Here is a 14,055-nt window from a genome sequence, read left to right as displayed (position 1 = left end):
AGGGGCAACCCCTTTCTCACTTGTTTATGGCATGGAATCTATGCTCCCAGTAGAGGTTGAGATCCCATCATTGTGCATGCTGATGGAATCCAGGTTGACAGAAGCTGAATGGTGTCAGACCAGGTATGACCAGATGAATTAGATCCAAGAGAAGAGGTTAACTGCCATGTGTCATGGTCAGTTATACCAGCAAATAATGAAGAAGGAATTTGATAAGAAGGCCAGACCTCATGTGTTCAGAGAAGGTGACCTTATACTCAAGAATATTTTATCTTTCAAACCAGATTCTAGGGGCAAATGGACTCCTAATTATGAAGGCTCATATGTTGTTAAGAGAGCCTTTTCAAGCAGTGTTTTGATTCTTACAACTATGGATGGTGAATAGTTTATACGTCTTGTGAATGCCGATGCAATCAAGAAATACTTCGCCTAAAAAGAAAAGAACAGCTCGCTAAGTTGAAAACCCGAAAGGGCGGCTTAGGCAAAAATAAGCGTCTTGGTGGATTGAAAACCCGAAAGGGCGATCCAAGCAAAAGTTAGAGACATAAAACAGAAAAATTATCCCGATAAATTGAGTACCCCACCTTGGGGAAATTTTATGCAAAAATTAGGGATTATGGCAAGTAACTGCAAGCTACCGATCTCCAGTCTTGAAGACTTTCTTGAGCACAATGATTGGTTCTGATTCATCTTCAGCCAAATCCAAAAGCACAGTGGATATTGAAGGCGGTAGAAGGATTAGTGATCATTGTATTCAATGTAGCCATTTTCCATGTAATTTACCATTTTTCAACTTTTGTAAAGATCTATGGAGTCTTGTCATTTACAAACTACCATCCTATTAAATAAAGTCGGGATTTTTATCCAATTGTTTCTACTCTTATTTATTCAACTAAATAGAATTAAATTTTTATTGTGATCATTTTGAAATTAAAGTTTTAAAATAAAAAAAATCATGTTTTCTTAAATGATAAAAGCAATTACTTTTTAAGAGCAATCGATTTCGGGAAAATCCATGGCGGTCTAAGACCAGATGAGCCCTAAAATGCAAAGCATTGATTGGTGTTATCCCCAAGCAGTTAGTGTGATCTTTGTTTCTTCCCCGACAACTTTTCAATCTTCATCTGAGTTTTGATGGTTTTCCCTAACTCAGTTCGTAATTGCCTCCCTCGAGTTGTAGGCGCATTATCGCAGCAGGTTGTATAGATTCAGCAAATTTTGTTTCCCCTCAATTCCCCACAGAGTTGATGGTGCAGATTTTCGGTAAACTTTTTCCTTTTTCCCAGCCAGGGTTGAGCCTTTGAGGTGGATGATTCATGTTCATTCCTTTGCAACTTTTTTTCTCCAGCAGATGCTTCCCTCTTGTGAGGATTGGATTAGTATTGTATTGGTGATGCAGACCAGTGACATTTGTATCCTTTGTGATCGTTTTGTCAGCATAATCAGCATATACACATATACATTTACATTCATAGATTTCATCATTTTCATTAATAATGCACTCTGTGATTCACTATTTCTCTTATCCTCTGCTACGGTGGTATCCTTTCCCCCCACACATGTTTGGTGTGTCTGTCATCTTTCAATTATAGAGTGTCAGCCCCTTTCGCAGAAAGAATTTAATCTTTCTCATTCCCCATTGAGTTACTTCCTCGTGGATGATCATTATTTCAGTTTCCTCCCCAATTGATCGTCTGGATGGAATCACTCCCCCTGAGTTATATCCTCATTGGGGTTGAGCCTTTGATTGACCGTTTCTTTCTAGATCTTACCTAGATAGATGCTTTTGGTCCCCTGAGAGTCTATTACCCAGTAACTGGTAATATTTTTCTCAATTTGCAAGTATTTCGTTTCTGCCCCAATACCCGGCAAAAGTAACCTTTTTCTCCCCAGCGGATTCGTTTCCACGTCTCCCAGGAAGCTTATCCTTGATATGTTCATCTTAACCGATGATGGATACTCTTTCCCTTCTGAGTTTATCCTTAATATGTTCATCTTAACCGATGACGGATATTCTCGTTTTGGTATTCTACCCAATAAAAAGGTAGTTGTAATCCCTGTTTTGTTCCCCAGAAGGTTAATCCTTGATATGTTCATCCTAACCGGTGACGAATTTCCTCTTCTTTGCAGTCTTCTGCCCAGTAACCGGTAGTTGTAAATCTTGTTTCCCCTTTTGCAGAGTCTATCCTCGATATGTTCATCTTAACCAATGACGGATATTCTCTTTTCGGTATTCTATCTAATAGCTGATAGATGTAATTCCTATTTCTCCCCTCGGAGTTTATCCTTGATATGTTCATCTTAACCGGTGACGGATATTATCTTTCCGGTATTCTATCCAATAACTGATAGATATAATTCATATTTCTCCCTTCGGAGTCTATCCTTGATATGTTCATCTTAACCGATGACGAATATTCTCTTTCCGGTGTTCTATCCAGTAGCCGATAGATATAATTCCTACTTTTTCAGACAGTTTATCCTTGATATGTTTACCCTAACCGGTAACGGATATTCTTCCTAATGTCCCCAGGTGAGTCTATCCTTGATATGTTCATCTTAACCGATGACGAATATTTTTCCCTTTGAGTCTATCCTTGATATGTTCACTTTAACCAGTGACGGATATTCTCTTTCTTTGTGGTCTTCTGCCCGGTATCCGGTAGTTGTAAATCCTATTTGATTTGGTTCTTTCCCTTCGAGTCATCCTTGATATGTTTACCCTAACCGGTAATGGATATCCTCTCTGACAGATTATGTTATCCCTTTACCCAGTAACCGGTAGTGGATAATATACTTCTGTTACTCCTGTGTTGAAGATCATTTCTTCCCTAGTTGAGTCTGAGTGCATATTTCCTCAGTGAAATCGCCTTTTCCTGTTTGAATCGAGTATTTCAGTTTTGATCTGATCTACCAGTTTCCCTGCAGATGTTCCTTTTATTCTCCGGCTGAGTCTTTCCATTGATTGATTTCGTGGAATCCCTCGAGTCCCCGGACAGTTTTAAAGTCGTAGTCTGGCATACGCATGACCTTTTTATCCCCCAGAGTCTCTGTCTCCCCAGTGAGTTTTCCTTACGGAATGCATTATACTCCTGCGGACTTTCGGTCTCTCCGGATTCTTTTCCTTTGTGGCAACATTTCCTCACAAAGATTATTTTAGCATTTCATATCATATGCATCATAAGGTCTCTTAGGCATCAAAATTGGCTTCTATATGTTATTATTTAAGTCCATTCTACTGAGTTGATTTGAAGATTTTAACCTTCATCGCCTCATCCAGAACGTCCTTAAATAGGGGCAACTGTAAGACCCCAATTATGACCCTAAGATCCCTCATGTCATCTCATCATATGCATTGACATTGGGATCACACCTTGGCATTCTCCTTACCCCTCATTTATTGGGTTGGCATGGGGAGAGATCACCAAGCACAATTTGATTGTATCATACTTTGTTTTTATCATTTACTAACCAAAATACCAAAAATATGTCATTGTATAGTTTAACTGCTTTTGTAGGTAGTGTGTATGCTCACCTTTGATCTATCAAGCTCATATCTAGGGTTCAAGACCTCAATGCAAGGATCTCAATCAATAAATGGTTTAATATAGCTCTAAGTATCATATATGGATCCCCATGATCTTCACATGTTATTTTGATCAAGAAATCATCAAGAATTTGAAGCTTGTTTGCCTTGGAAGCCCTAATTCATCTTGGAGTCTTGTGTGACTTCTTCAACAAGTTTCTTCACCAATTGGTAAAATATTTCAAGGGATACTTCACTTCAAATCATCTTATGCTTATATGATCCCCCATGAGTCCCAAAAGTCAAGAGAATATCAATCTAGCAAGTTGGTTCATGGTGGTTGACCAGAGGAATTCAACTAGTCAAAACTGGGGTTCCCTAAACCCTATCTCCTACAATTTTTGTCATATGAAAATGATTCCAAGAGAAACGTTACTCTAAATGACATTCCAAACAACTTTTATGTTGATGTGAAAATCTAGTTTTGCTTTGAAAGTCACTTTTTATGGTGAAAGATTATAGGTCATTTTGTCTAAACCCTAGTTTGGAGGTCAACTTCTCAAGATCATAACTTGTTCATTTTGTATGATATGGAAGCCATTCAAAATTGAATTATCAAATTAAAGATGTCTACTTAAAATTTGATGTTTGGAGGAAGTGAAAATTCAACTTACAAATGCATGTGCCAAGAGGAAACATTATAGGTCATTTTGGGCCAATATCATTGAACAAGTGATTTTCCTCAACTTCTAAAATGCATAAATCCTTCATGATAAATCCAAATGAGAACAAATTTGTGATCAAATTGAAGGGATTTGAAAGATATATATCTTTGATGAAGGAACTTTTCTCATTTGAAACCCATAGAAAAATTATTCAAGGTGGAAGAATTGAACATATGGCTTGCTACTTAGAATTTTTTTTAATATGTTTGATTTTCCAAACTTCCACCTCAAAATTCATCATGATCCAAGATTCAAATGAAAAAGTATTCAACATGAAAGTTGTTCCTCTTGATCTTACCTTTCCAAAAAGTCCAAAATCATCCCATTTGCACAAAGGATGAATGACTTGTTTATGGGTTAAAGTTGAAGGACCATTTGGAAAATTTCAAGTTCCACTTTTCATACACGAATGCATGGCTTGACAACATGATTTCAGCATGGCTTACACTCAATTTTGGACCCAAGTGCATTACTTGATGGGCCTATTACACGCCCATGCAAGCATGCAAGAGAGATTTTCAAGTTTTGCCAAAAATGAAAGTGTGCAAATATCAGTCCCATTGGCCTATAAATAGAAGCTCTCTTGCTCATAAATAATACCTCATGCACAGCTTGAAGATTTTCTTGGAAAAATGAGTTTCAAATCTCCAACTGTTTTGAGATTGAAACTCCAAGAGTCTATCCCTTTCCTTGATCCATTTCTATTCCATCAAGCATCTGAAGCAAGGCCAAGCATAATTGAGAGCAAGATCGGGCCAATCTAAAGCTCCATTGAAGGTGATTTTCCAGATTTTTCCACTATTCGATTCTCTCTTATTTCTCCATTATTCTTGTTGATTTTTGGTTGTATGAAGTCCTACCAATGTAGGCAACAAGATTGAGTTGCTTAAAGGTCAAATCGAAACAACTCAGATCATGATCCTCAAAATTCAACTCCTATCTTCCTATATACATGGAGTTAGACAAAATTGAGGCCAGATTCGAGCTCCTGAGCAATTTTTCTTTAAAACCATGTCTTGCTTTTTCATTTTGGTGAGCGTTGAAGGTGGACCAGTCCGGTGAGATCCACCGGAGAAAAAGACCGGAGCTCTGGCTTCGGCGATGTGTTGGCAAGCTTCTGAACCACATGATTCATCTAATTTGTTTTAATCTTAAGCGTTGGTTGTGATTACAACGCGTGTTGCGCAGTTGACTGATGACCACATGGAACGCGCGCTTTAGACCATTTGATCTTCCACCTCAATTAATGAGGGAGATCAGATGGTCCACGTTTTTTTGATTTTTTTATTTTTAATTTAATTGCTTTATTTCATTAATTCATATTAATTTTAATATTGATCCAAAAAATATGTGACTTTCACCAAAATATTTCAAATATTTTTCTCTTTCATTTTCTGAATTAAAATTATTTTTTGAATCAATATTAATATTTTTCATGATTTAATTATTTTTGTGCATTTTTTAATTGTTTAAAAATATTGTTGACTTTCCAAAAATAATGAAATTTTTTCTCCAAGGTCCTTTAACCTTGTTTGACCAATGATAAATCTCTTGGCCATTTATTTGGTATTTTTGAAGAGGTTTTAGGTTTTTGATCAAACATAATTTAATTTAATGCATTTTTAATTTATTTTTAATTGTTTAATCGTGAATAAATTGTGTTGAGCTATTTTTATTGACTTGTGAAGTTTGACTATTGTGTTTGGGCCTTGGTCAAGGTTGAATTGATTTTGTTAAATTAAAATAATTGGATTTAGGGGATTGATGAAATGTACATTTCATCTCCCAAAATGAATGAATGATTTTAATTTGATAAAATTCCTCCCATGACCAATTTGTGTTTGTCTCATTTCCCCTCCCTCTTCATCTTCAATCCTATTATATCCCATCCATTCCATTGACCAATGATATCTTTATATCCTAAGGCTAGTTGGTTCATAAACCAACACAAGTATGGATGAGATTAGGTTCATCCTTTTGCCATTTTTTTAAGTGTGGTATGTTTTAGGAGTATGGTTCATTATACCATATCTCTAACATACATTAACACTAAAATTTCTATTGCCCGCCTTAGATAGTTGTGACTTCTACATAAGTCCAATTACGATTGCTTAATGTAGCGCTAAATTTTGACCCAAAAGCATAACATTATAGTAAGTGAGATTGTAAGTCACCCCCCTTTCGTGGTATTGTATGGAAACTTGGCCTTTTTTCCTTCCTTTGGAAGATGTCTTGGTTCAAGGATTCATGCTTGTGAATAGAGGGTTGAGTGTTCTCCAAAGAATGACTTAAACAATTGAAAAGCAAAAACAATACTAACATATAATCAACTAACATTTGACTAACTTTTAATTTCAAGGCATTTACCTTATGCACTTTAAATTCAAGCCCTTTTTATCATTTGCCATTATTCATACCATTTAAATTGTTTATTTTAATGTCATTTTTACTTTGCTCACTTGAGCCATGTATTGTGAATATATTGTGATTGTATATACTTGTTTGTGTATTTTGTTTGTATTTGTGGTCTTAGGACCTTAATGTACATAATAACAACAAAAACCCTTAAAAAATGTTTGTGTTGACTGTTGGATTTGATCTGAGACTTGGACTTAGAATTAGGCAACACTCCCTATGCAAAAGGACTTGGCCAATGCCAACTTTTCTGAAGCCAAGTCATTGTGAAGTGAACTTTCATCTGATGCAAGTGTTGAGATCCCTTTTGAGTTCATATGCTACATGGTCTTGATGCAAATGTTACTTTGAACCTATGTCTAATGCCTATTTCTGAGCCATTCCAGGAGTATGTCATCTGATACATGGAAGATTATGAAGAAGACTATGAAGTTGCTAACTTGGATGTGGCTATCTTTATTTGATGCCTCGCTCTTCATCTTGCTACTTGTGTATTGATATTGCTTGATTTTAAAGTCCAAAGGAAAAATGGGTTTCTATATGGCATTCTTGTCTATTGGATTGCATCCCATTGGTCAGATCTTTTCAACTCTTAAATTTTAAATTTTTGCTTAGGATTAGTCTCTTCATCTCCTCCCACTTCTTAAATTTAAAATCTCTCCCCTCTTTCAAAATCTTCTTTGCTTGTGATTTTTAAACTTTGACTTTATTGAAAATTAGAAACTTTGGCCTTATGCCATTGCATTTTTTAAACTTCTTTTTCTTAACTCAAACTTGTAAACGAACTTAACCATACTTGACTAAAAATTTCAAAAGACAAAAAGAAATAACACTCATTTAAACTCTTTTAGGCCTTTTGTGTTTCTTTTAAACTTAATATTTTTGTTAAAAGCAATTCACTCACTTTGAAATTGATACCACGAACTACGAGGTTTTGATCCCTCATTTTATGTTGGTACATAGGCACAAGTCCGAAGGTCTTGTCAAACACAAAAATATAATTAATGAATTCTTTTCTAATCCCCACACTCTATTTGTTGCAAACATCATTTTATACCAAAAACACATACACACATAAAAAAGGGCTCCCTAGGAGTACCTAGGACACTTTGGGTGCTAACACCTTCCCTCTGTGTAACCAACCCCCTTACCTGTAATCTCTGGCATTTTATTAGTTTTGATTTGAAAACTTCTTATCTTTGGGTTTTGTTCGTACTTTTCCCTTTTCCTTTGGAAACAATAAAAGCGCGGTGGCGACTCTGGTTTAATTGATGTTAAGTTTATCCATAACTTAATGGTTATGAATTTACCGCTATAGTTCATATTGTCTTTATTATTAAGCATAAAACATATACAACCACATGAGTGAAAATAAGAAATGTTGGGTTTTATGTTCTTCCACAATTCATAAGGAGTCTTACCCAGATTAGGTCTTATAGAGATCTTATTTTGAATGTGACATGCAGTATTCACTACTTCGGCCTATAAGTTCTTTGCAATATTTGTCTCATTGATCATTGTTCTGGCTATCTCTTGTAAAGTACGATTTTTCCACTAAACAACTCCATTATGACGATGAGCTCTAAGACAGAAGAAATCATAAAAGATTCTATTATCTTTGAAAAGTTTTTCAAAGTCTTTATTTTTAAATTTACCACCATGACCACTTCTGACTCTAACAATTATTAAACCTTTTTTTCATTTTGCATTTAAGAACAGAAGGTAGTAAACACAAAATGTGACTCATCCTTGTACCTTAAGAAATTTACCCATGTCCATCTGTTGTAGTCATCTACAATGACTAATCCATACTTCTTACCCATTATTGAAGTTGTTTTAACTGGCACAAACAAATCCATGTGCAATAATTCTAGAGGCCTACAGGTGAAAACATCCAGAGTCCATAGTATCTTTATTCAAAGTCCAGAGTCTCTCTATCCAGAGTCTAGAGTTTGATGATGTCCAACTTTGTTCAGCGTCTGGCTTGTTCAAAGTCTTGCTTTATCCAGCACCTGACTTGTTCAGATTCTGTAAACTTAACAACACTATTAGAGTATAAAATTGTTCTTTTGTACTTTGTTATCAGTAAAACTCAAGGATTGTATATGTAGAACCAACCTTTTTCCAACAGGTACTTTTAAGAAGAATTCATGGGGATATGAGTTGGTCTTCTTGGACGAACTTGTATAAATCTCTGGTGTTATTTCTATTCCCTTATCTCTTTTATTTTAAGTTATTGTTTTTTTACTTTAATTTTAATGTTGCATATTGTCAACTGGTTTATAAAATCATTTTAAACTTTGATTTTTCAAATGATTTTGTTTTAAATCATCGATTTTTAAACCTCCATATTTCACCCCTGTTATGTATAAAGCCACATTTCCAATAGACTCATCGATGACATATCATTTCAACTGGAATTTAACTCTTCTAACTTATGAGGCTTGAGATAAACTTCTAGATTGGATTCCATCATCATAAATTCTTAGACAGTTGTCACCAAAGACTTCACCAAACTTTGTTCTTCATAAGGTTTGGTCATCATTGAGGTGGCTTGAATTTTGGGGTCACAAAGAACATCTTGATTGTTAACTCTTTTTTGATATATAAAGACTTCATTGAATGTCGTTTGACATAAGGTGTTGTTATCCTAAAAACAAACAATATCATCTAAGATTGCATACAATTGCACCTACAAGAACATAAATCTACACTATGAGTCGGGCACAGAACCCGGCACCACCTCCAATACTCCAATTGGAGCACAATGCATGAACTCACTAGGATTTCCTTACGCTTATATATGAATCCAACATTATCACAATGCATGAACCCATCTGACTCTCCTGGCATTTATTGAAGACTCCAACTAGAGCACACTACGGGAGTCCATCAAACTCTTTTTGTGATTATGTAAGACTATATTTGGACATAAATGCAGAAATGCACAAGGCTCTCCTTGAGCTTATCTAAGACTCAAACTGAAGCACAACACAAGAACTCACCTGACTCTTCAAGCGCTTATCTAGACTCAACCTAGAGCACGATGCAGGAACCCATTTGGTTCTCCTTATGCCATTATTATGGAAACCCTTTTCACCACGGTTGGAAAAGGGATACCTTCATGCATGACCAATCGTGGTGAAGTAGGGCGTGGTTGTAAGTTCATTGATTTCAACCACGGGTGTGTGACCGTTGTGATAAACTATGTACCGTGCCACCTATAACAACAATTGACTTAAATAACCATTGTAATAAATATAGGTTCATGGATTCGATACCCAACTACAACCAAACTAAAGTGCATAAAAAATAACATTTCACCATGATTATATATTTCATGCTCACACAACAAACTACATCAGTGATAAGTAAAGAACAATAACCACTTGCTAGATGCACATAAAAATCCATTTATTAACAAATAACACAAAATAACATCAACAACAACATTTATCAACAACATACATACCTTTAATTTAAAAAAATCGGGGAAAATAAAGAAAAAACATTATGTGAACCACAACCATAGTATACAAACTTGAAAAATGTAAGGAGGATGAAACTGAGGAGAAAATTGTAAACTTGTGTTAAATTTGAATGAATGTCATTCTAGATTTATCACACAAGTTTGCATATTTCACTTCAGCTTCATCCTCTCTTATATTTTTCTTCGTTGCAACACAAATCAATTGTAATCCTACAAACACCATGAAAAAAAACATGCTAACATAAACTAGAATGACATTGTAATCCAACAAAAATTTATTAACATACATAGCAATAACATCAACATAACAATAACATACATGAATAAGAGAGATTGTGGAAAAGAATTTGTCAACAACAACAACCAACAACTAAACATGTGAAACCAAAGTAAATAATATGAAAATCATGTCAACAAACATTTATCTACATTTATCAACAACAACAACATACAACAAAATAAAAAAATAAACTCTCGAACAAGAAGAAAATCATGTGAAACATAACAACAACATACACAAAAACGAGAGAATATGGAAGAAAAAAAATACTTTTATGTATGAAGAACAAAATTGACGACTATATTATAGAATAAAAGCTAATAACGAAGAAGGAGAGATAAAAAGTATGCTAGTGTTTTTCTTTGAGAGATAGGACGATACTGTCAAGAAGCAAGAGTTAATTTGCTTATATATGAGTAAACAATTTCACCACGGTCTTATTAAAAAACTGTGACGAAATGTAATGTCTTTCACAACGGTTGAAATTACAAACCGTGCTGATATGTATTTTAATTTTAATATATATATATATATATATATATATATATATATATATATATATATATATATATATATATATATATATATATATATATATATATATATATATATAAATTTTTTGGAGCTAGGATTCGAACCTTGTCACTCCATGAACATATAATAACGATTAAATGTTTTGCTCATAATACAATGTCTTTTCGTATATATAAAAAAAAAGCATCCAAAAATGAGGTATTACCACGGTTAACTATTAGACCGTTGTGATTTAGTGTTACCAAAGGTATATTTTGTACTAGTACAATTATGAAATCTAGTAGAGGTTCTAACTAGAGCATAACGCAGGAAGCCACTAGACTGTCCTTGAGCTTATTTAAGACTTCAACTTTAGCATATTGTAGGAACCCGTTGAGTTCTCCTTATGTTATCTAAGACACCAATTGGAGCACAATGCAGGAGCCCACATGGCTCTCTTGCGCTTATCTAGACTTCAACTTGAGCAGAATTAAGGAATCGATTGGATTTTCCTTGCGCTTATCTAAGACTCCAACTATAGCAGAATGCAGAAACACACTAAGCACTTCATGCATTTATCTAAGAATCCAATTGGAGCACCATGTAGGGACCCATATGGTTATCCATGCGCTTATCTAAGACTCCAATTGAATCACAATACAGGAACCTACTGAGCTCTCCTTATGCTTATCAAGACTCCAATTAAAGCATAATGTAGGAACCCACACAACCATCATTACGTTTATTTAATACTCCAACTAGAGCACAATAAAAAAACATAATGGACTCTTATTTCGCTTATCTAAAACTCCATTTGGATCATAATGCGCCACCCATCGAGCTTGCGCCTACCGAAGGCCTCTATAAGAGAGATTTGCAGGAACCCTTTAGGCTCTCCTTGCGTCTACTTGTGACTCCTACGGGAGCAATATGCTAGACCTTTTGGGCCTGTTTTTTTATAGAGGGGCTTAATAATACGATGGAGAATACGCTATAGAAATATGTCTAGCTCTAGGAAGCTTTTGACAAAGATGAAAGAGTATACCCTAAAGTAACAAGAGCCCACCGTTGTGTATGTATATCTACAAAAACATACAGCCCGCCTAATTCCATCCCTCTAAACATGAGTTATGTAAAGACCCTAGAGAATACCACATAAATGATGACAGACTCAGAGTGACCTAAAACGGAGTCGGAGGAGTGTATTGTTGGAGTTTGTTAATTAAAGCATTTTGTCATACATGCCCCATGCTTGAGAGACTATGTGCTTGTGTACAATTTAGGCCTAATTTGGAAAAAGACTTATTAGTAAGACAAAAGCACTCCCTAAAGATAAGTCACGCTCTAGGCATCTTCTGACGTGGTTGGAAGAGCCCAGCATAAAATAGAAAAGGCGGACTACCTTAGTTAGAAGGTCAACTCGCCCCTCAAAAAGCCTACTCGACCCAACCGATCTTCCTCTCAAAGTACTTTAGTCCTACACGCCTCATGCTTGAGGGACAATGTGCATATCTTCTCTCTTTTTGGTCGGATTTGTATCCCTCCCTTAATTAACTCGACAAAAGGAAGTTAGATGTGTTCAAGTTAACATGTCAATCATATATTTCAGGGCCAAAGTTGACAAGGTGGGAATAATCAAATCAGGGAGCCTGGGGCATTTTGGTTTCTCACCCGATCTCTCACGTAAAATACTTTGCTCTTACAAAACCTCATGCTTGAGAAAATATATACATTCCGATAAATTGGATCAACATATAATCGGTAATGCGTGTCTTAATTCTCCATTCATCCATAGAGATAAAACTGAGTTAAACCAATTAACAAGTCAAATCGACCGGATCGCCCAGTAATTAATGTCGAGAGAATATTCGAATTAAGAAATATCATAGACAATGTATTCAAAGTAGATTAATAATCATAATGGGTGTGAGAAAAAAACAATTACTTTGATGACTATTAAACAATCTTTATATGCTTAAGTATATAGCATATCAAGACCGCTATGTAAACGATACCATCGCATAGAAAACGGACAAATACTTTTCATACAATTCAAATTCATATTTACAACTTTTATAACTTAACGCTTGTAGAATTATATATTAAAGCACCTTACGTATTCAAAAGGCAATCCACATAATTTAATAGAAGTCCATACGAAATTTAACAAATTAGAAAACAAAACTAAAAAACGTATATACAATAATGTGATAATAGCACTACTCATATAGTAGTAGATATCACTATATAAAAGAAAAATTTATACGTAAAGGAAAGAATACATAACACGCCTTTGACAATGTGCTTCTCATTGTTCATTGTGCTTCTCATATTTTCCACCGATTATAAACCGAAAAAGAAGTTAATAATTGACAATGTGCTTCTCATTGTTCATTGTGCTTCTCATATTTTCCACCGATTATAAACCGAAAAAGAAGTTAATAAAAAAGAGTGAAACATGAGGATTGGATCATCAAAACAATTTACCTGTTTTAGAATAATTTCTCTGGTTCTGATCTGACACTACATAAACAATTACGAATCCCAAACACTTCTAGAGTTCTACTCTACACGAAACCATTTACCAAACCACAATTGTTAAGTAAACCATGTTAGAATTGATACTTTATTTATTTTATGATTTTTTTTAAATTAACAAATATATTAATTAAAGTGATAATAATAATAATTTTACAACGATATCTAACAAAATTCAAACTCACATTAAATTTATAACGATAATCTCTTATTAATGAACTTTTATCTCAAGTATATTTAATTTAAATAGTTAATAACTAATTTATTTTCTGTCACTTGAGCAAAATTTGAAAAACTCCCCGTATAAAAGATATAGATTTTCATCCTACTATAAAAAGATTCTTCTATTTTGATTTTTGAATAGATTTGGTCAACATAATAGATAATAGATGAAGTCTTATATATATATATATATATATATATATATATATATATATATATATATATATATATATATATATATATATATATATATATATATATTAATACAGTTACCTTAAAAAACAGTTTTATATATTTAATACATAAATAATTTAAATAAATACTATTACATATATTACAATATTTA

This window comes from Lathyrus oleraceus, chromosome 7 (genome assembly GCF_024323335.1).
Source record: "Lathyrus oleraceus cultivar Zhongwan6 chromosome 7, CAAS_Psat_ZW6_1.0, whole genome shotgun sequence".
Taxonomy (NCBI): domain Eukaryota; kingdom Viridiplantae; phylum Streptophyta; class Magnoliopsida; order Fabales; family Fabaceae; genus Lathyrus; species Lathyrus oleraceus.
This window is presented reverse-complemented; position numbering follows the sequence as displayed.